Genomic DNA, 23581 nt, shown 5'->3' on the forward strand with positions numbered 1-23581 from the left:
TAATGAATCATATGCCTTCCGAAATCCACTTTTAAAACGAAGATCTTTTGCTTGCTTTTCTTTGCCCAAGAAATAATCTCGCTAGTAATCAACGGCCCATCAAGAATCGAACGGCCTTCGACAAATGCCGTTTGAACCGGAGATACAAGAGAGTTTAAAACCTTCTTCAGTCTAATGGCAAGAATCTTTGCTATAACTTTATAAATCACCCCAATAAGAGAAAGGGACGAAACTCGTTAATCTTTCTGATCCCGGACTTTAGGGATTAAAGCTAAAAATGACGCATATCGGATCAAGTTATAAAAAGATCGATTTGCGTTGAAGATAAATGGCCGTTTTGGAATTGTTGGGTCCCGCCGAAGGTTAATCTTTTTGTACGGAGATCAGTGCTGAATATAATTCCTGTTAAGGAAGAGCTTATCAAGAGAGGAGTTTGCATTCAAAATCCTCTATGTTTGATATGTGAAGACCAAGCCGAATCTGTTGAGCATCTGGTTTGTAAGTGCGCTTTGTCGAAGTCCATCTGGTGGAATATATTGGTTTGGGTCAAGCTGCCGGTTGATGTGGAGTTTGGTTCATGCAAGGAAGCTATGGAGTTCATTGAAGGAAGGAAAGGATCTAAGGTTTGGAAGAAGGTTATCAATCTTATTTTTCAGTCAACCATGTGGCATATTTGGAAGGCTCGCAATGAGAAGGAGTTTAATGGGGTGCTGTTATCCGGGAATGTGGTGGTAGAGGATATTAAAGCTGATGCGTATCTTTGGTTAAAAAGTCGGTCTAAGTTTGATAAGTTGGATTGGGGTAGATGGGCGGACTTTAATGTTAGAGACGTTATTTCTTAGTTTGGATTATGGGGGTGGGTGGTGTGTTTCGTTTTTCCTTTCTTGTATTGGCACTCTTTAGGTTTTTACAGTATATACTGTCCCTGTTCTATAAATCATAGAATTGCGCTGTTCAAAAAAAAAATTAGCTCGCCGTATCTATGTAGCTTGTGAGCTACACATATACATATATACACTATTTTTATAATACTGATCTTTCAATAGTAACGATCTTGTTTCTCAAATATTTTCACGTTACTTTCTCTAAACGAGAAATGTTCTAATTAAAAATAAATAATTCAAGCTTCTTATACTTTGTTTTTTGAATGTCCCACATAATAAACGTCGGGTACTTCGTACGCGGCACCCAATGGCTGAAATGTTACCCGTGGCGGCCTCTATTCCGCACGCACGAAGCCCCTAGCCCACCAAGCCACCAGTTCCGGGGAAAACCCGACCCTACACCCGCCCGAAGGCACGACCGTGCAAGACCGGTAAAACCCAGTCAGGATCAGGAATCAAACCAGTGACCTTTCGGCCAGCGGTTTTCCATCACTTCTCATGACCGCTGAGCTATAAGCCCGGGTCTCAAGCTTCGTATATTGAATTTAAATAAATCATATGGCTTTTGCTGTTTTCAAGATAAGTTTCGTACTAGAAAGATACAGATGGTAAAGGTCTCATCTACAAACAGGAAAACATTAAAACACTAAGATGTAATTATGATGGGGTTTGTTTAAGACCCTTGATTTTTAAAAATGACAAAGTCAATAAACTGGTGGAAGTCTCAAATGTTTCACTGTTAGAAAATATGTACATCCCGAAGGATGCTTATTGTATATAAACTTAACATTAATAAAGTGTCATGCTGTTCTAACAAGTTGTTAAAATGACTAGTCACTTGGATTCTCTTTTTGAGGTCACAAATTCAACGCTCACTTAGTGGCAGAGCTTGACCAAAAGTTTCAGGGGGCAGAAAGTCATGAGACCTAATTCATATATTGTATAAAATATTTAGACAAAATAATTGGGGGGACAATCCTATATAATTTTAAAATTTTCGGACGAAAAATAAGAAATTTTACACTTCTTACCGAAACATGAGGGGGGGGGGGGGGGCACCCCACACTTCACACTAAGCTACGCCCCTCTCCCACTAACATCCCTTTGAAAGACATTATTGATGGCAATGAAGTTTAGAGCTGAAGAAATTAGTCTTGAATTAAGGAGATAAATATCAAGACGGGTTATAGATAATTATAGCGAATTATTTACTGTGTCTTGTATATTTAAATTAAAGATAACTGTTAGCTTTAATTAGATAGGTTTATCTAGTTGATTATTTAGTTATTTAATAGAGTCTGAGTCGGGTTAGGACTAGAACAAGTTTAGTATAAATAGAAGGTTAAGGTTATTGTATAGGTGTGCTTTCATTTTTTATAATAAAAAGAGTCAACCGGTTCGTTCATACTGTGTTTGATCAAGGGCCTGATTTCCAACAAGAACTAGGCCTCTCTGGAGGTCATCAGTTCGAAACCGAGCCAATTCGGGTTTTACCGCAGTCGGCCTTCGGGAGGGCGGGTTTTCCCCGAAATTGGTGACTTGATTGCTCGGATATGCATCTAAGTCTGACCATTATGGAGGAGGGGATGCATTTGCTCATTAAGGGCTTCTCAAGATGATTATGCGATGATTTAGTTAAGCATTAAAAAGAATATAGTGTGATGCATAATATGTATATCTACTCATTACAAATCCTCTAACACATGTAGTACCACACAAAGTCTCTTTTAATCGGCATATACTACATTGACATCTGTCTAGCTAAAAATAAATGGTAGCTACAAATCTAAGAGAGGCAATGAGCTATTAAAAATCTTAAAACAATCTCTTTTTTCGTTAAAGGTAATTAAAGCTGGGCTTCAAACCTAATGGGACATCTACTAGTACTCTAGCAGGCCAAACATTGGTGGACATTAGTGAATCTAAGCCCATATTAAGGATTACCTCATCTCATCAAAATAAGGCAATGAGTTAACATCCAGTTGGCAGTTTACTCTCAAATCTAAGTGAGGCAATGAGTTACTAAAATCTACAGTCACTTTATGTTTAGTATGATCCCTCTCGTCGGGTCACATAATAAAATATAAAATTATTTTTTCTGCCAAAATTTTTTTAAACCCAAGCGGCATAACAGGAAAATCAAACCCGAATGGAACCCATCTTGAAAACTGGGAACCGTAAACTGAAAAATCCAAATTGAATAGTTTTTAAAACCCAAAAAAAAAAAAAAAACCGAAATTATCAGTTTGTGGTTCAGTTTGAGCCCAAAATGTATATATGTGAGTGCGCGACTACGCGTATTTAGCCTCACCAACTTGTACTTAGCATGATATGACATGATATGCTTGAAGTAGTCACATAGTGGCTTTCTACCACAAGGATTACACTTGAATTTCTTTTGGTAGCTTGTGCTTGTATATTATGCACCATGATTTGTAAGCACTGATTGCATCAAAGAAGAATCAGCCCTTTCTCAATATCAAAAACTAATTAAAATTAATGATCTTTATCTCATATTCTCATAAATAGTTAGATATCTCGAATATATCTAGTTTCTTTAGCTAGTGATGTAATAATAGTTATGATTAGTTACTTCTTGGTGAATTGTGTTTGAGAATTTCATCGTTCAAAGGTTTTCAGCCACACTAGTCGTCTAGTCGAGTTGTCCTTGCATCTCTTGAAGACACGAAAGAAAAACTTTGGCCCAAAAACCCAACACTAATGAATGCTAATGATTTTAGGGTCGAAAGTATGGGGGCAGTCCTGACCCAAAGGTGTTAACATGGGTCACTTTGGGCCATTTACAAATTACAAATAACGGGTGGTTTTGCATAAGTTAATAAATATAGTTAACGGGTTAGATTGGGCCATCTTTAAAAATATGTAAAGGAGTTGATGGGTCAAATTAGACGATGCATACATTGATTATATCGTATTAGACTTGGGGACTTGATAATGTAAAACAAAAGAAACCATGTGGTTTTTATGTTTCATACTTTCTATAATGAATATTGTTATACTTAAGAAATAATTCAATAGAATTGAATAAATAACCAATTAACCATATAGATGATTATCTTTCAGGATAATAATGCAGAATTACAATTTCTTTAATGATTCAGATTTACTATACAAGCTCTATTTCCATTAATATATGATTGTTTTGAACTTGCAAAAAAAGCAGAATAGCAAACGTGTCAAGTTAAACAATTATATATATACTTGCTATGACAGAATCAGAAACAAAAGCGCCCATGGCCTAATGGATAAGGCGTCTGACTTCTAATCAGGCGATTGTGGGTTCGAGTCCCACTGGGCGTGAACTTTTTTATTTTTCATTTTTAGTCAGGTCCAATTTTTTTTGTTTATGATATAAGCGAATAAGATTAAAACATATAACTTTTAACTATTGTGACTATGAGTTTTATGATATATAGTGACTATGAGCTATTGTGACTATGAGTTTTATGATATATAGTGACTATGAGCTTTATGATATATATCGATTTGATTTACATTTTTTTTAGTAAGGGTAAGTGAAACTAAATCTTGATGATTAAAAAATAAATGAATATGGTATTACATGACACGATCCTCTAATTCTAATATTATTTTCTCTTTTTATTTTATTACGTAGCCTGATCCACGAGCTTTTCTTTTGAAAATCCTCACTGGTTTTTTTTTATTATCCTTTTTAATCAAATCTTTTTTTCCTCACTTGTACGTAATTTCAGTTTTTACTTATTCAACTCGTGTAGTAGTTGAGTTAACCTAGTTATTAAATACATAATTATAAACTTCAGTGTTATTAGAAATGAGAAAAGTTGTGTTTATGTTAAATGAATACATTTAAAACATCATCGGATCTAATTCGGGGTGTTCCAATTTCGGTTTTAAGTAGATTAAACCAAAAACTGAAACCGTTCAACCAAACATTTTTTTTTTCTTTTTGTTGATGATTTTAGCATGTAGGGGTTCGAGGATGGGAGTTTACCTTGATCACTTTAATCATTTCTGTGATTTTAAAGGAATACAGAGGAGTTTGAATGCTTTGTACATTCCAAAAAAATGGCATGGATGAATGGAAAAGCAGAACCTTCAGTGTACTTGATGAATCAGATTGGAATAAAAGCATAGAATAAAAAGCATTGAAGGATGATGTGCAAACTACTAAACATGTTTTTCACATCATTTATAGCACATTTTAGAATGTTTTCTTATAAATATTGGTAAATTAGTTCTAAATAGTTTACTTTTGATTTTCAAGAAGATTGGTCGCAGAATGACAAAATAATAAGGAAACAAAGAAATAAAAAACGTAAAGTTGCAGCTCAAGACATGGGTCGTGCTAGCAAGGCAAGCCCCATGCCTGATCCGCAAATCAGGACAAAACAATGGTATCCTCAAGACAAGACAAAGTGGTGGTTTCTTAGCCTACTAAAAGACAACAGTGTAGCTAGAAAAGCCCAAAACTTTACATAAATATATCTCAATCTAGGAAAAGAGGTAAGGAACCATAAGATATGAATCTTGAGCGTCTCAATAAGACAAATCTAAAAAATGGTTTTTATGCTTAATATTGCAAGGCACATGCCACGTCTAGTAGGCACGCCTCGTGTCCCCGTGGAAAACGACAAAAAGCTCCTCATGGCCCGCAAGAGTTGACCACGCCGTGCCTCCTGAACATGACACAAGAACGACACCTGGATGACATCTTTTAAAGATTTAGAAAGATTTGTACTAGGCATGGGTCGTGCTTGGTAGGCACGAGCCGTATTGGGTCACCCATGTCAGCCTATAAATACAAGCTTCATATTCCTATTTCAATTACTCTATTCTTTCCTCTCCCTCTCTCTAGATTACACTCTAATTATACCAATCTACTTTGGTTTTATAATTAAAGTTGGTAAGAGCACTTAAATATATATCCAATCTAGGGATGTTTAATAAAAACCAAGCAAATTTATTAATGTCTATCTTTCAAGCCATGAGTGACTAAGTTCTTTTGGTCACTTTGGGAAACAACCCCTTGATGGATAGTTAACTAATCCGGTTATCAAAAATAAAAATGGCTGACAAATGCAATGGTTCAAAACAAAACAAATAAAAAGGCTAAACAAAAGTGGGTAATTCTAATGCTTCTATCATATCTGTGTAAAATCCTAGCTCAAGGTCTCAAAATGTATTAAAATGCACAAGTTCATAAATTCATGCAACATAGTCGGTAAATCACACATGAAACGAAATAGTGAATATATATATATATATATATATATATATATATATATATATATATATATATATATATATATATATACTAGTCGTTTACCCGCGCGATGCGGCGGGAAACATATCACTTAGATTAGTGAGTTTAGGGCTATGTACGGGGATGTAGGTTCTGATGTGGCGTGCGACGACGATGGTGGCAGTGTAGCAGAACGTGAGGGTCGGTTGCGGCCTTCTTCAGCGGCTGAGAATCAGCGGTGTGCGGCGATTGGTGGTTTCGTGATGGCGTTTGGTGGTTATTATACGACGGCCAGTTATCGCTTCTTCAGAAAATAAAGAAAATTGTGTGATTCTAGTTATGTTATGAGGGGTTTTAAAGATGTGGGTAAATCAACGGTTTTAAAGGATGAATCGTATCATCAGTTACAATGAGGCCTTCGGTAGTGGCGAAGCTTGACGTTTTCGATTGGGGGGCGGGGGTCGAAAATGTATTATACCCAAAATTTCTATACGGAAACGTATTTAAACCATAAATATTTCTCAAAAATATCAAAAGTAGGTTTATCTACAACCTTATTAACAATAATGATATTAAATGCTAAATGTATTGGTTTTTACACAAGAAGAATGTGTAAACATCCATATACCTTGATCCAATCTTGTTTTAATTTTAGTGGGTTGAAATGATATTTCCACCTCTACCTTGACCTGCTAATTTAAAAAGAGCGCGATGCGGCGAAATCAACTATGTAAATAACATTTATTTCAATACAAGTAAGTAACTTTGATAGCAAAAAAAAAATATTTTGATAATATATGAAACATTCATGTGAACATATGAACTTCAAACATTAATAACAATTGAACCATGAAGAGTTACACTCTCACACATCCACAACCAGTGCAAAAAGCCAAAAAAAAGATCATAATGACGCCGTCATCCACCCAAACAAACACGTTCTAGCATTCCTATTCTCGTTCTCTCATTCCCAAACCATCAGTAAAGGATTATACTCGCTACGGTTGCGCTCGCTGCGGCTGCAGTTTGATGTGAGTTTAATAAGGTACCAAATCATGAAGTATAACACTTTCCCGATGTTTTACCTATAAGAAGCTAAACACTTTTACCTCCACCACTATCTAGCGAGCTCCTCTTCCGATCGAACACCCCATTATTACGACTCGCCCAGATGCACCAGACTGTCGCCTTTATATACTTTAAATAGTCGACGTCAAGGACTTTCATAAGTTTAAGAACGCTGAAATGGGAACTGGTTTGGTAATCTATATCTCATAATATGATGATTATACTCCCTAATACCAACGTTTGCCATTACATAGCTCTGTTCAGATTTTTATATTATTAACTATTATAAAGAAGATATACAGTTGATTGAAGACACAAGTTAATACAGTGAGATAAATATTATGCCTATGAGCAGGAATTTGAAGCGACATCAAAGGGCCGAATGGTCCGCTTGTAAAGTTAAATCTTTTACTTTTCTATAAGTTTCAAGCTGCAACAAACTGTCCCACATAAATTTAAAAAAAAACACACACTAATCTTCAAGCATGTTTTAAAGCGTCAAAAATCTTTAGAACTCGTCTTTGAACCGACTTATAAGCCGTTTTGGCCATTGACGTAAAAACACCCTTTTAACAGAGAAAAAGAGCCAACCTGACCAGCCCCTTTCAAGTTTCATCGGTTAGTAAAACAACTTTTTGACCCATTACCCAACCCGCCCATCTTACCACCTCTATTACATGTGGAGCAAGATCATGAAAGAAATTAGCAAAAAGGGGAAAGAAGTCTACTAACCCAGCCCATTTCAACAGTTCCATTAAAGGGGCCCGTTTTAACCCATTACCCCAACCCGTCCATCTTAAATGTGAGAAAGATCAAGAACAAAACAAAACTTGATTAATACGATGGTTATGACATTACCTATGAGCTGGGTTTGAGGCGCTTAATGATACATTTGTCACCGAACTAAAACACATCCCTATCATAGGTGATGCAAGCATCAACATGACCTTCTTTGTTTGATTGTGCACAAAAAGCTTTAGTCTACCCACTTGCTTTTAAAACCGACATTCCAAAAAGTTCTAGCAACTCCTGTTAGACATTGACGCAAAGGTTAACAGTATAAGTTAAAAAAAGTTATAAAATAATAACATAACTTTTCGGTCATGTAATTTTTAGCTAAACTAACAAGAGTATGAGGCAAGACCAAGGTTCACAAAATTCATTTCCTTGCAAACATTGAAGCATATGTTTTAAGTAAATGTTACAGAACCCACATGATCAAAGCTATGATAAGCCTTAGGTCTGTCTTTAGTAATGAAGTTATATTAGTTAGCAATGGTTGAGTCTTTATTTTTTAAACATGAGTCATACAAATAAATGTACAACGTAACCTACATGTTTTGTTTTGAGCAGCCCACTTGTACTCTAGTAGCAGCGCAAAACAAAAAAAATTCTAGTCCAACCCGATTATTGATTTAAACACTATTACCTGGTGAATAGTCATATGTAATATGGTAGTCTCGAGATTCTTAATGCTTCAGAAAGATTATTTAACTCTTCAGCTTGTGTTTGATATAAACTTATAGACTTGTCAACTTCAAGAAAATGATTTAAAAAAGTCTTGAATGAATGAAAGAATTGTTGCTTAAAAATAGAGTAATAATTGACAATAGCTTTTGTAGCCTAGACAATTAGAAATGTTAAATACGCCCTCTAAGTTCCCTTAACCGCACCAACAGCCATTATAGCTGGTTGACCAGCCTGCTGGTGAAAAACAATAATAGAAACTTTTCAAAAAAAAAATACGTTTTCGAGTCATTTTTAACATTTGTAAACAGTAGGGAAACTTACCCTATCACTTGAATTATTATCTTTTGCTCCTTTAATAAGCGAAATCCTACAAAAACGAAAACAAATATATTACCAGCCATATATTTCTGAATTGAGATGGCAGTTCCAGTTCATACCATTGTGACATCTGTATATTTTCCATTGGGATGGTGCTATCACATGCATCGTTGAAGATAATGTCCAGTCAACAGAGTTTAGCAATTTCAAGCCATTAAAATAAATGGGTACTGAATTATGTTCTAAATCTGATAGATAAAATGGGCTAGACTAAAAACTTAGCTTAAAATTTAACCGGTCAAAGCATGCAAAAGCTACCCGACACATGCCCAAACGCATAAAACCTTCTAAATTGTTATAAGACAAAAGTTCATGTTATTATTTTAAATTTGTAATGATCTAGTTTTCATAAATAATTTTGAACTGTAATCATTTATACAATTTTAAAATGAACAAAATATTGTTTATAGGCCAAACCACCTGACATGTTACCCAAACCACCTGGCATGTCCATATAGGGAAATGATATTAGGATTGTCGCAAGCATTTAAATACAAATCTTTGGTTATGTTTATTAAAACTTCATTCAGTTGACCTGTTGAACAATGGTGCAATTTCAAATGTAAGGTTCGCCAAATAAGATATATTAGTTGCAAAATTAGCATCACTATACTAATAACATATGATAGTGTGTTGTACTAAATAAAGATAAACTAAGCTTTTGTATGATACTGAAGCATGCTTTTGTTTCAAGACCTCAAATTCAAATGTAGGTCCATTTGCTTAGCTACAAAAGTCCAACAGAGTTGCAGGATTTCCTTCCATTGGGTTGGCCATGTTTCCCTTCTATGTACTTAATGAAGTTCCATCTGGTCACAAATATACAAAAAAGATAAGCAAAAGCAATTAGTGTCTTAAATCTAATCACTGGATAACAGCCCCCATAAAAAATAATTTCTTGATCATACCTCAGCGTCCACCGCCTCTTCAATCAAATCTACAATAGCCGGCTACCACCACATCTGTAAACGACAACCCCAAAAACCATCAGATCTGCCTTTATTTCTTCCATATTTGTCAATTGTATTTCCTTTAGCATATTGAGGGGCTATTCATTGTACAATACAGTAAATTTAACGCCAACCCATCAAATTAAAACAACAAACGTCCACTGTTACAATCACTTAGGGTTTCCGTTTCATTCATGATGAATTTGAGAAAAACAAGCAAATAGACTAATATGAAAGACTAAAGATTAAAACCCAAATTAGGAATCACTAAACTTCAAATCCGTAATTAATAGACTTCAAATTAAAACCTAAATTATGGCTCAGAAACCACCGAGGAATATAGCTTATATGTTTGACTACTCAAGCATCTTGAGAAGGCTGTGGAACACAATGATAAACCATTTTTCTAGTAACATTTAGACATTTTAGGGTTTGATTACCTTTGTGTTTGCTAATCGTTGATGTGGAAGAAAGCTGAAAGAAACCACAACAGAGATGACCGAACGAAACCTTCAGTTAGGGTTTCTTCAAATCGGTGTTCAACCCTGTGTGTTTTCAATTTCATTGATGTTTGTTCTTCATCTCCGGTTGTTCATCATCTTATTTCATCTCAAAGCATCAGCACTCCAGACATCTTTCATCATGGACGACGAAACCCTAGTCTCCTCCACCGTTGGTTCAAACACTTCTAATCTAGATCTGAGAGAAAGAGAGAGAAAGAGAGGATAAAGTCTGATAAAGTTATGTGAGATGTGAGAGAGGAGGGAATGGAAAGGGCGATCCGTGTGAAGTGAATATCAGCCGTCCAGATTGTGATCCGTGTGAAAAATTGAAAGAAATGGACGGTTGATGATGAATTAGTTGAAGGGTAAAAAGTTTGTGTTTTCTTGTGCTTTAAATCTTGTACATTGTGCATTAAGTGTTTTTTCAACACCTTGTTCAATTACCATCTTGTCCTTCACATATGTTTATTAGAGTAGTATAGATATAGATATAGTTAGGATCCTGTAAAAAAGGGCCAAAGTGTGAGAAAGGTAAGAAAGAATCTCAGCCATTAGATCTTTTGATCTAATGGTTGAGATTAATAGGGACCAAAATGTAAATATTTTTATTAATTTGGATTGAATTGAAATATCTAGGGGCATTTGTGTCTTTTTATCTTCATTTTGTAAATCAAAATCCCTACAATTTCGTTCTCTCTCTATCATACGTTCCTATTTTCTCTCTTTCTCTCTCTTTCTTCTTCCTCCCTGCAAACAGAAAACGTAAACATCAATCAGAGAACGGACGGTGGATATTAGTTCTGTTCTGTCATCCGGCAACACTTAACATGTTCGTGCTCGATTCAGATTTTGAAAAACAAGATGAACGACCCGACAACAATCGCCGCCGCATCCGACATGAACGCAAAATATTGCCCCTCAAAATCGCCGTTTTCGTCGGTAAACCCGGCGAACTTTGCCATTGAACATAAGGTTCCGGTGGTGTCTAAAACGTCGACGTATAGAAATGTTATTAATGCTTCCCAGAAAGCTGGTTTGTTGATGCCGGAAAAGCTTAATGCGCCGGCGGTTGACCGGATTTTATGAACGTCAACTATTTGTTTTAAAGTAGTTGTAAGATGAGTCACCTTCCGGAGTGTTTGGAAACGCGGTTACTTGCGTGTGACGGAAATCTCTTTGCCGGAAGTGGAGAAGATGATACAGAGGTGTTATATTTTCTTTACTAAATGGTGTTATATCTTGTACTGAATGGTGTTATTTTTTGTACTGAATGATGTTATTTTTCTTTTCTTAATGGTGTTTTTTTCTTTTCTGAATGGTGTTATTTTTCTTTTTCTGAATGGTGTTATTTTTCTTTACTGAATGGTGTTATATTCTTGTACTGAATGGTGTTATATTATTTACTGCTGAATGGTGTTTTTTTTTTGTGCTGAATGATGTTTATTTTTGTGTGAATGGTGTTTTTTTGTGCTGAATGGTGTTATGTTTGTGCTGAATGATGATATTTTTGTGTGAATGGTGTTTTTTTGTGCTGAATGGTGTTATATTTGTGCTGAATGGTGTTATATTTTCTGAATGGTGTTATATTTAAAACACCATGTATGAACATGCTCTGAATGGTGTTATATTTATGAACGGTTATAAGTTCTTAAATGAAGGATTTTCTCTCTCCAAATCCTTAAATCAAGGATTACCATATTTGAATTTGTTAATGCATTTACAATCTTACCCTTTTCAATTAATTTAGATCTAATGGTTGAGATTCTTTCTTACCTTTCTCACACTTTTGGTCTTTTTTACAAAAACTCCACCCTATATATTATATAGGAGAAATGTCTCATTTAAGCTATAGTTTGAAAAATTCAAAACCAGGTCCGTAAAAATGAAAATTTCATGAAGATTTTCAAAATACAAGTTGAAGTTGAAAGAAAAGAAAGATTCACTTGGACAACAACGACATCCATAAATACGAAAATATGCAAAAACATCATTTTTCATAAGAAGCCTTATATATATCATCAACAAAACCACACTAGTGTCAAATGTAAAAGTAATTTCAATTTTCAAGTGAGCATTAAATAGAATAATTGGTGTGCAGAACTTGAATTTCTATTTTCTCTTGATAGAAAGGCTTTTTGTCACAACCATAAAAATAACTTGATCAACCAGAGAGTGAATATAAAAATTATACAAATTAATTTCAAGCAAGCTTCAAGTTCCACCCTTTTTAAAAAAACCTATTTCAGTTAATATATGTTTGTTTTTTTTTTTATCAAAAATCTAAATGTTGTTCATAGGGTGGAGATACAATAGGAAGTTTATTTGGCTAGGAAGGCTAGGAACTGATCTTGACCATCCATTAAGTTAATCAAGGGCTAAGATTAAATCAGGAAAATTGAAAGGAAGAAAAGAGGCGCGTGAGTTTGTTCAAGGGCATTCTAGTCAATCCAAGCCAATAGTTTCTCTCTCCTCCAATTCCCCCCATTTTTTAAACGTTAATAACTCTTTCATACGACATTATTTTTTTTATAAAAATTGCACCAAAAAAACGAGCGTTTTTTTATCTTTAAAACAATATACTATTGCTATATTTAAAAAAAAATTTAAAACCCAGTTGCGTAAAACGCAATAGAAAAACCACCAGTTACGTAAAACGCAATGAAAAAAAAAACCTAAAAAATGACATTTTTCTAAAACGCAATGCACCAAAAACACAAAGAAATGACTTATTTGTAAAACGCAATGGTCAGAAAACACAAAGAAATGTCTTATTTGTAAAACGCAATGGCCAGAAAACACATAAAAAGGTGTTTTACCTAAAACGCAATGCATAAAAAACACAAAAAAAGGTGTTTTACCTAAAACGCAATGGCCAGAAAACACAAAGAAATGTTTTATTTGTAAAACGCAATGCCAGAAAACACTTAAAAATGTCTGTTTTCTAAAACGCAATGACCTAAAAAAAACAAAAGAAAGTGTTCTCTGTAAAACGCAATGGACTGAAAACAACTAAAAATGTGTTTTACCTAAAACGCAATGACTAAAAACACTTCAAAAATGTGTTTTACCTGAAACGGAATGACTAAAGATACTTAAAAATGTGTTTTTTTCTAAAAAGCAATAGCTAGAAAACACATAAAACTCTCTTATTTCTAAAGCAGCTCAACCCCAGCCAGGGGCTCTGCCCCTTGGACCCCGCCAGGGTCTGCCGCCCCTGGGACCCCGCTACCAGGGGCTGCCGCCCCGGACCCCCGCCAAGATCGTAAAACGCAATGACTAAATAAAAACCCAGATCGTGAAAATGAAATTAAAGAATTTCTTAGATGGATCGAAGCCGGTTTCTTCATCAATTGACGAAATTTGAATGATAGAAACACTTATCAGCGATTGAATCGAACAAATCGAGTGATTATCTTCAAAATCACCAGAAAAAACGAGTTTTTGAATGAAATTAAACTGGGTTTTCTTCGAAAAAAGCTGAAGAACACGTTGATCGGGTTTTGAATCATTGATTGGTGATGAAAATCGCACTATAATGTAGTGATTATTGAGATAGAAAGTGAAGAAATGGTTGAAGATGGTGGGTTTTGAAAATGGTGGGTTTTGAAGTTACCCGGTTTTGAAAAAGGAAGAAAAAGGAGTTGGATTGACTAAAATACCCTTTTTCTTATTTTTAAATGTTGCCACATGTCATAATTCTATGGCTTCCTATCATTCCTAGCCAAAATTAACTTCCTATTTGATGTTTTCCCGCCGTTCATATTCTAAAATATTTAAGAATAGTAAACGATGCAAGAAACAAACATGCATTCATTGTGAATATTTTAGAACGTTCATTGTTCACTTTATATATGATTGAAATGCCTATTGCAAATCAAACATCTAATAGCACAAAACAAACATTTGTCATGACTGGTGTTTGCACACCCCCCCCCCCCCCCCCACAAAGAGACGTTTTATGTTAGAATTTGTCAACTCAAAATTAGCATAGCTGCAAAAAAAGCATTAAAAAACAGATCATGCAAATACCAAAATCCTACAAACATCATGTTAATTATCAAGCATAATTCCCAGTTTAACAATCACACCAAAAACTTAAAAAAATCACCATAAAATTTGGTAAATCTGAGTTGTAACAACCCGAACTTTTGGTTGTTCCCTTTTTACCGTTATTTCATTCGTAAACGCTTGTACTCCGAGATTCGATTAACGCCAAGGGTTACTATATTTTAAACGCATTCTACATCGCTTACTTATCGAATTTTATCGCATTAAACGCTTATTACATGAACGCTTATCGCAACGTAAGCTCAACGCAGACTCGAAACACGGATTTATTTATATTATTTGTATTATTTGTGTGTTTACGTGTTTACTATATTGTGGTTATCAACGCATCGCTTAAAACGCTCAAAACACTCTGGTGTGATAAATCAAGACACCAAAACGCAACAGAACGCAACACTTAACATCTCACTAAAATACGTAAAGTACCCTAGCTAACTAACGCAACAAAACACACCAAACGAGCATCCTACACGGGAAACGAGAAACTAAATGCACAAAACAGGCCCTTCGAACGAAGGCAGCCAGCCTCGTACGAAGGCAGTGAAGGCACTGCCTTCGTACGAAGGCAGCCAACTTTGAATGAAGTCTTCTTTGCGATCCCACCTCCTCTATAAATAGCCAAGCCCTCCTCATTCATTCTAACTTGCTGCCATTTACTCTGAAACGCTGCCGAATTGCTGTCCAACTGTTTTCAAGTAAGATTTACTGATTTTACACGTTACACAATGATTTTCACCTATGATTTTCCACAAGATTCACTTCAATTTCATCTGAACTCCCTTGTTTTCAACTAAACTTCATCTTTTTCACCTAAACTCTATCTTTTTCATCTTAACTTCTCTATTTTCAAGAAAACCTTAATCTTTTTCATCAAATCTTCTTGTTTTAGAACGGATCTACACATAACCGAGTGTATTGGGCCTAGCTTCGGCTTCCCAAGTTAGAAATCTACAGATTTCGCACTCACCAAGTGTTAGATCTAAGAGAAAACCCTTTAAAACCCCTTTTAAACTCGATTTCACACAAAAAGAGACCAACCGACACATATTTCGTTCACTGGATAGTGGGACGAGGTGGTGTCAAAACCGTCATGAATAGGACTCGAAATCACATCCGATTCAGACGAAAACACAGCTCCGAACGCCATGAACAGCCACTAATGTGAGCTGGACTGTTCTGTGTGTAGCCCGGCTTCGTACGAAGGCACTGACTTCGCACATCACAGCCCGATTCTCATCCGTGACTCAGACAAAGACCTCTCCGACTCTAAGTTAATCAGTAGCTTAAGGTTGGAGGGATGAACACTAGACTTTTCGAAGACAGACGCGAAGCACACTCGATTTTGGACAACGGAAGCCACACATGTACGAAGACCCCACCTTCGCACGAAGGCACGCCTTCGTATGAAGGCACTGGCTTCGTACGAAGCCTCTGTTTCCCACCCGAAACTTCGATTTTCAACTGTTTCAGCACTTTGGAGGACTTACGCTTTTGTTCCCGTATGCAGGCTGATCCGGCGCTCCCTTCAATCCATTCAGGACGTGTTTACTTGATAGACACGCATTGTGAGTATACTCGAACCCTTTTTCGCTTAACGCACTTTTGGGTGTTACATACGTTCCCTATGAAAAACACAACACTTAAACGCTTTACAAACGCTAACCGCACTTGCATGATATACGTGACTAGATGAATACTTATTGCTATGTTATACAGTGATGACTTGCCCTACCGCCCTTAGCAACGATAGTACTATAGTTTGGACTCAGCACCTGTTTATTTAGTGGTTGTTAAGGATCACATACTTTACTTCACTTGTTCGCCTCAGTGAACATGTGTCGCGCATACTCTACTTGCAGTCATGTGGTTAGCTTGTATCATTGTTGATAGTTACTTGATTCGCCTTTTTACGTGTTACATGCAGGTTATGCGTACACACTTTTTATACTATACTTATGCAAACTTGTGTACTCACCTTTACATTAATGTATTGACTTTATTTTAACGTATGTGACAAGTTGATGGTTTGATTGCTGCAAATGGATAGGACCCACAATAAAAATCTTGGTTGTCGGATTGGATTATGTTTGAGAGACTGAAATCTGTATGACTTTTTGTGGAATATTTTTTTGATAGTATGGGATATTAAACTTGTTAAATATTGTCGCTAAATTAGTCGTTATGGATTCTCTTGAGCAATCTGGTTCGCCTAGTGCCACGCCCCGATGATTCCGCCATCGGTTGGTGTGTGACATGAGTTGTATTACGGTTGATGATTTAATAATAAGGTTTGGTGGATGTCAGTTTACCTAATAAGTTATCGATGACGGTCCCTCACCATTTTTGCTGCTCCAAGTAGTTGATTTTGCATTAATGACGAACATTACGAACCCTATTTTTTTCATATTCAGATAACGACAAAAATTAAGATCCTAATACGAATCAAGAAGATAAATCAACTATATATTAACTATTAGATACGTAATACACTAACCTGAAGTTAATTGGATGATAGCCTAGGAGAAATCAACAATCGTATAAAAGATTCAAAGGCACCAGATCAATATCGATTTAAACAAACAATAGAAAATAACTTGTAAGAACCCTAATCCCCTATTAACCATATCCTAATAATATCGAACCAGAGATGGACTTCACGAATCTGATAATCGATCTCCAGTGATTATTAGTTTAGTTAACTGAAGTCTTACCACAAATACCCATGTTAATCGTTTAATCAACTATACTATCCTGCAAATCAAACAAAAGAATAACAACTTTATGAAAAGGAAAAAAGATTAGGGTTAACTCTTACAATCGATCAATGAATATGAGTTTAGAGTGTTAATAACCTATGACTAAAAGCTTCGATTGAGGTTAGTCGACGATGATCTTCAGAGAGAGAGAGAGAGAGAGAGAGATAGAGAGGCAGAGGATGATAATTAGGGTTAGATTAGAATGAAGAGTGCGGTGTACGATTGGGTATTCTAAGAAGGTATCCATATTTGTAAACGGGTCGTCCAGATTTGTGTTTGGTTTTGGCGGGAAAAACCATTTGAGGTGAAACCAGAGGGTGACATGTGTCGCCCAGTGGTTTCTTTTATATAGGATATATAGATATAGATTGTACCAAAAATACAAAAGAAACAACATTAAATTTAATCAAACTTAAAACAATCTTAAAGTTGATTGCCATCTAATTCATAATAAATTATGGCGTACCTACTAATAATTCCAAGCAAACAAGAATATGTCACACATAAGGTTTGCCGTTATAACTCTACGCATCTAGGGTGTTCCTTTTAACATAACTTTCATAGTATCCGTAGTGCGCCGTAGACATAAGCCCAGTGTGTAACACCTCGAAAATTCGCGTCCTATAATGTATTGACACGTGTCATAAGCTAGAACGTGAGAAAGAATACTCTAGAGGGACTAAAGTTGACAAACATAGAATGTATGTGAATTCAAGGGTTCAAGAGGTCAACAAGGGATAAATATACTTTACAGTAACCCTACATGATGCTCATACCTTCAAACGAATAAATCATGGATCATACGGAGCTAAATGTGAAAGAAAGTGAGAGATTACAAACTACAGGGGTTAAATGTGTCAACATGTTTAAGTTATACCTCTGAGTGACCTTTTAGCAAACCCGAAGCTTTGTAACGGTGAATTATACTCACTAGAATGCACAATAAAAATTTCATAAAGTTTCGTTATAAAATGAGGAAGTTATGATCAAATTTGTACATGAGGGGTTAAAGCGTCAACGTTGAAAGTTATGACTTTTCGGGTAATAACAAAGTGACCAAGGACTTAACAAGATGGGTAAAAGTCTCTAGGCCCTTGTACGTAAATAAGAAGGGCTCATAATGCAAGAATACCCTTCCGAAGAGCCAAGAGCCGACCTGCAATTATTGAAAAGATTTGAAATCTGTCAGAATGATTCAGGCAGGCCGCGTAAGCCTTGTTAAGGTCTTACGCGGGCCGCGTGAGACGCCCAGATACAGAAAAGTGAGACAGCAGCACTGTTCAGCCTTGTAACCGACTTAGATCAATCTTTTCACCAGTATGGGCGACCCCTACTTGCTTTTTAGACCTTAGGGACACTTGTGGATGATCCATGATCAGTAGTAGACTTGTTTGGCAATGATCTAAGGTGATATAAACACTATAAAAAGGCCTTCATGTTACAACTTGTGATCATTCATTCCATCTGCAATTGAGGAGCTTTCTGGAGCACAAGTGCCTTTCCAAAGCATCCCTAATCGTGCATAGGACTTCAGTAAGTATGCTTAACCTTTCTTAGTTAAGTTTTTACTTAGTTTTAGCTTAAAAGTCAAACCGTCGTAATTAACGGTTGACTTAGCGATTAATCACTAATGGTCCAGTGATTAGTCGAATCAAAGGTAGTTATAAGTTGGTAATTATGTGGGCATTAAACCTTAAAAGGGCACCCTCTGATTCCCACTCTAACTAGATCAAATGTCGGGTCCAAGTTGCTTAGAAAAAGTCAACAGAATGCTAATTTTCGAATTAACGCATAATTAGCAATGTAGAAGGCATGTAACCTATTTTATCACTCATATAACTTGGTAATAAGTATAATAACTGGTCTAAGCTTGTTGGATCCGACAATTTTCTGTTTAGACCCGGTTCGGAACCGAAAGTCGCAAAACTTTGACTTTTGCTTTAACTTCAGGTCTGATCCATGCCTTAGGACTTCCTTAGGACCAAGTTACATGATAGTATAACCCTCTGTGACTGGTTCATTGATTGTCCGCTTCGTTTAGAAGTTTCCGTTAAATGCTTAAAAGTTGACCATAATGCCCTTTTGATCATAAAACAAGAATTTTGGGAATGTGAGAGAGCAAAAATCTTTGTTACTGATTTATAAACATGTCCCTAAAATTTTATGTCAGTTAGAGGTCTAGAATAGGAGTTATGCTAACTAGCGCATTTAAGAAATCTTTTGTTAATTAAACGGCGCACTTAGTGTAAAACCTATCTAAACCCAATTTCAACACCAAACCTTTTACACACTGATGTAATATAATATTTTGGGATTTTTAAAGATTTTTAATTATTTTTAACTTGCTCATAACATAAGGTTATGACCTTGATTCGGTAAATATCGATTATACCCTTTTTGGTTATAAAATGTGTTCTACATAGTATTTTGACGCCAATCCAATTGCTACTAATTTCATATAATAAATAAAGTATTTTGAAATATATAACCTGATCAGAAAACTCAGATTTCTTGTATAACCCGGAAATCGCTTAAAATGGCTTTTTACGCGTATTAAACTCCTAGTATGAGTTTAAAACCATTTTTTCCAAGTAAGGCTTATTGCCTACTGATATAACTTGTTAAAGAATGTGTTTTTTACTGATTACTTCAGACCCGAACATCAGAATTATAATTAATCGCTTTTATAATCTTTAAAATGACCAAAATACCCCTACGGGGCGTATTAAGGGATTAAACTCGTTTTGAGCATAATGGGAGATATCCTAGTGATATCACAACCTCCTTAAAGCATATTGACTTAGAAAACCTGTATAGGACTCTTACGGTTACCCGTTACGCTAATTACGCGTTCGGTTCGGTTTATGTAACTAGTTTACACAAATTAGCCGAAACGGGTCAAACCTTGTCATTTTTATCTCAAAATCCAGAATGTGGTTGGATTACCCATATTATACAAGTCTTCAAACTTGTCGGGTCTAAATCACATTCTATTCCGGTCTTCGCTTATTCACGCGTTCGAACCGTATCTTTCGTTAAAACTAACCGGTCTAAGTTTAGGCTTAATTAAAGACCCATTAGGATTCTAATAGGTTATTACAAACCTTCGTTCCAGAATAGGAGACCTGGTAAAAGCTACACGCACTTGCTATTTGTGATTGATACTTGCAAAGGTAAATACTTTTAACTTATTTCCCTTATACGGGCTTGGGATATGGTATATAAAATACCGTTTGGTCCAGCATTGAATCTTTAATCGATTAGAGGCTAAATCATTGATATGCTTCGTTTTGAAATGTTTTGTTTGCTTAAAGCCTTTGGGGGGGTTAATGACCATGTCCCGGATATCCCTGGCATCATCTTACGAAATGGCCACGGCCTGAGCACGGGGTGTAGGCGTACACCCGTCAGCGCATAAATGTATAAATAATGTGGTGTGTCTATTGATCTTTAACCCGGTCTACGGATCGGGCTACTGAACGCATAAGAAACATGTAAATCGTTTACAAGTATTACATTCAAATAATTATCCCAGGTTATAAAAGTTTGTGCTACGTGCATTCAAATCAATTTTATTAAACTTTTCAAAATGAGTCGGTTGAATGTATTTACCAGTGTAAACTGACGTATTTTTCCAAAAAGGTTAAGTGCAGGTACTACACGAACTAGGCTGACTTTCTCCTAGCGTCCACAATAAGTCTCGCAAGCTTGGATGTTAAACTGTTGAACAATGTTTCCTATTTATTTTTTGATCCCCCTGTGGATTACTTTCAACTGTTGTGATACTTGATATTACAATTTATATTCGGTTGAAATATATCTATCTTTTGCTTCCGCTGTGCATTTAAATATTGTGTTGTTTGACTGTAATGTTACCAACTATGTCACGATACTCCCCACCGGGCCCACCGGTGAAACGTGGAAATATCGGGGTGTGACAGGTTGGTATCAGAGCCAACGTTGAGTGAATTAAACACTAGCCTTATGTGTTTAATCTCAATGACACAATTGCACATACTCGAGTCTAGACAAGAACTTAGGACGAATTCAAATTGTTGCTTTAGTTTGTCCTTTGTTGTTTGTTATTTATCTCAATTGTTTAATCAGGAAATATGCCACCGAGATTTAGAAGAGGAGGAAGAGGCAAAGGGCCGATCACTACCCACAACGATCACGAGCCCGGGCCTTCTCACCTGCGAACTCCTTCCACTACAATGAGTGCCGAACCTCAGAGAATGTCACGACCCCCGACCAACCCTGGACGGAATCGGGTGCCGTGAGCAGTCCAGTGGTACCGGTGATTATTTTTATTTTTAAAAAAACATTGCAGCGGAAATTTCATCAGGACCGTGAGTTAGGAAAAATATCAGAGTTTAGAAACACCGGATTTTATTTATTAAATAGATGGGATAAACCCATATTTTACAAAGGTAGCTTTTAATATAAAAACGATATTTCTTAATTTGATTTAATTAATGAAATAAGCCACTTCTTGAAGTCCTTCAGTGCTGGATCTAATCCTTACTCCAATCTACTGTAATTACCTGAAACGCGTTTTAAAAAGGTTTTGTCAGCGGGAAATACTGAGTGAGTTCATTCAGGTTTTATAAAAACAGATTTGTTATAATTCACAGTATTAAGAGCGATTACAATGTTTTTATCAACCAATTATCAAGAATGGGTATTTGTCACTCGACCGGATCTGTGACTGTGGTCATACCACTATTGGGTCCCGTCGCCCCAAATAGTGACGGTTTACTCACACAGAGTAATAATCACTCACATAGAGTGATACTCACTCACCTAGAGTGATAAAATAGTAATGTGCACAATACCCCACATACCAGCTGTAATTTGGTGATTACAAAGACTTAATCCCTGTAATTATAACCTTTGAAAATAACTTGGAGTTTTGTAATACTTACTCACAAACTGTGAGAAAACAGTTAAAAAAAAGAATGACTCACATTATAAACATGCAGATTCATACGGCCAAAGTTTAGTCTACAGATAAGCCTTGATATATTGCAGATTTATACTGGCAAAGCTTAGCCTATTGATTTAGCCTTGTAACCGAGTGCACACGAACTAGGTAGGTAACTTAATACAACAATTACGATAACTCACGAGATCAAATTCTCACAACAAACGACAAAGTGCGATACTTAAACATCCATCGATTTAACGATGAACGACAAAGTATAACCCTAATGTGGGTGGCACTTAAACATCCATTGGATATATTGATCGGTCAGAAAATGAATCGTAATAGCGATCGAGTTAATACCCTGTATCGTAGCAGCACCCTGCTATACTAATTAGTGATTCGCATGTGTGTGTGGTGGGGAGTATTTTCGGTAGTTAAACATATAGCTTAACAGAATGGAATACGTATTTGTGTAAAACCCAAATCAAACCTCAACGATAGTTACGAGATTCGAACCTTAACGAACTTCACAAAGTGTAGTCTTATTCAGACAGTACTTTGGCATCCGTTTAACGAACTCACAAAGTATAGTACTTTGGATTCCGTTTAACGAACTCACAAAGTATAATACTTTGGATTCCGTTAGTTGGTTCCTGAATCGACCGAACAGAATATCGTATCGGTGATTATTGGTTAGAACACCAACGTATAGAGAGAAGAAGAAAAGAAATGAGCAAAGAAAAATGAATCCTAAGCTTCTTATTTATAGCAAGCAAGCAAGCACCTCAATTCATATTCTGGTCGATGTGGGATAAGTTGACGTGCCTACCTACCTGCTTGACGTGCTAGCTAGCTTGCTTATATATATTAATTCAGCTGCTTCACTCGTTTTTCTCGTATAACTTTTAAAATATAACGTTTTATAAAACGACGAATATGTCTTTAGAATGAGCATATTTTTATCTACGTTTTAACCTAAGTTTCATTAAAAACGGAGTAAGGGAAATAAAATAATATATTTAATTATTAATATTAAACGTTCTTATACGACCCCATATATATCTATTTTTATTAAACCTTACTTAGCTTAATTAATCTTGTTAGCTTAATTAATATTGATTAACTGATTAATTAATCATACTAAGTATTAATTTTAGTGAGAGTTGTTACATCCTCCCCACCTTAATAAAATCTCGTCCCCGAGATTTGGACTATGATATTTTCTTGGGTTATGTTTCTTCTTCTAATTAAGAGAAACAATGTATCGCGGAATGGAATCAAAAGATATTTTGAGGGGTATGAATTTTAAAAATAGAAATGATTTATAGAAAC

At 35.8% G+C, this 23581-nt stretch overlaps 1 long non-coding RNA gene and 1 other non-coding gene across 6 annotated transcripts; one reads left to right on the top strand and one right to left on the bottom strand.

Annotated features, from left to right (window-relative positions):
• The first annotated feature begins 4132 nt into the window (after window positions 1–4132).
• On the top strand, window positions 4133–4205 carry TRNAR-UCU. The gene has a single exon. It is a non-coding gene; the product is annotated as a tRNA-Arg (tRNA).
• A 2727-nt stretch (window positions 4206–6932) lies between these two features.
• On the bottom strand, window positions 6933–10851 carry LOC110918685. 5 transcript variants are annotated; one of them, XR_004883570.1, is made up of 6 exons: window positions 10436–10851; window positions 9954–10007; window positions 9105–9854; window positions 8989–9034; window positions 7215–8226; window positions 6933–7148 (listed from the first exon to the last, which is right to left on the bottom strand). It is a non-coding gene; the product is annotated as an uncharacterized LOC110918685 (long non-coding RNA). The 5 variants fall into 5 exon arrangements; XR_004883569.1 differs by having other exon boundaries at window positions 7239–8226; window positions 10436–10850; XR_004883568.1 differs by having other exon boundaries at window positions 6933–7369; window positions 8056–8226; window positions 10436–10842.
• Window positions 10852–23581: the final 12730 nt, after the last annotated feature.

The sequence above is a fragment of the Helianthus annuus genome, chromosome 16, assembly GCF_002127325.2.
Source record: "Helianthus annuus cultivar XRQ/B chromosome 16, HanXRQr2.0-SUNRISE, whole genome shotgun sequence".
NCBI lineage: Eukaryota > Viridiplantae > Streptophyta > Magnoliopsida > Asterales > Asteraceae > Helianthus > Helianthus annuus.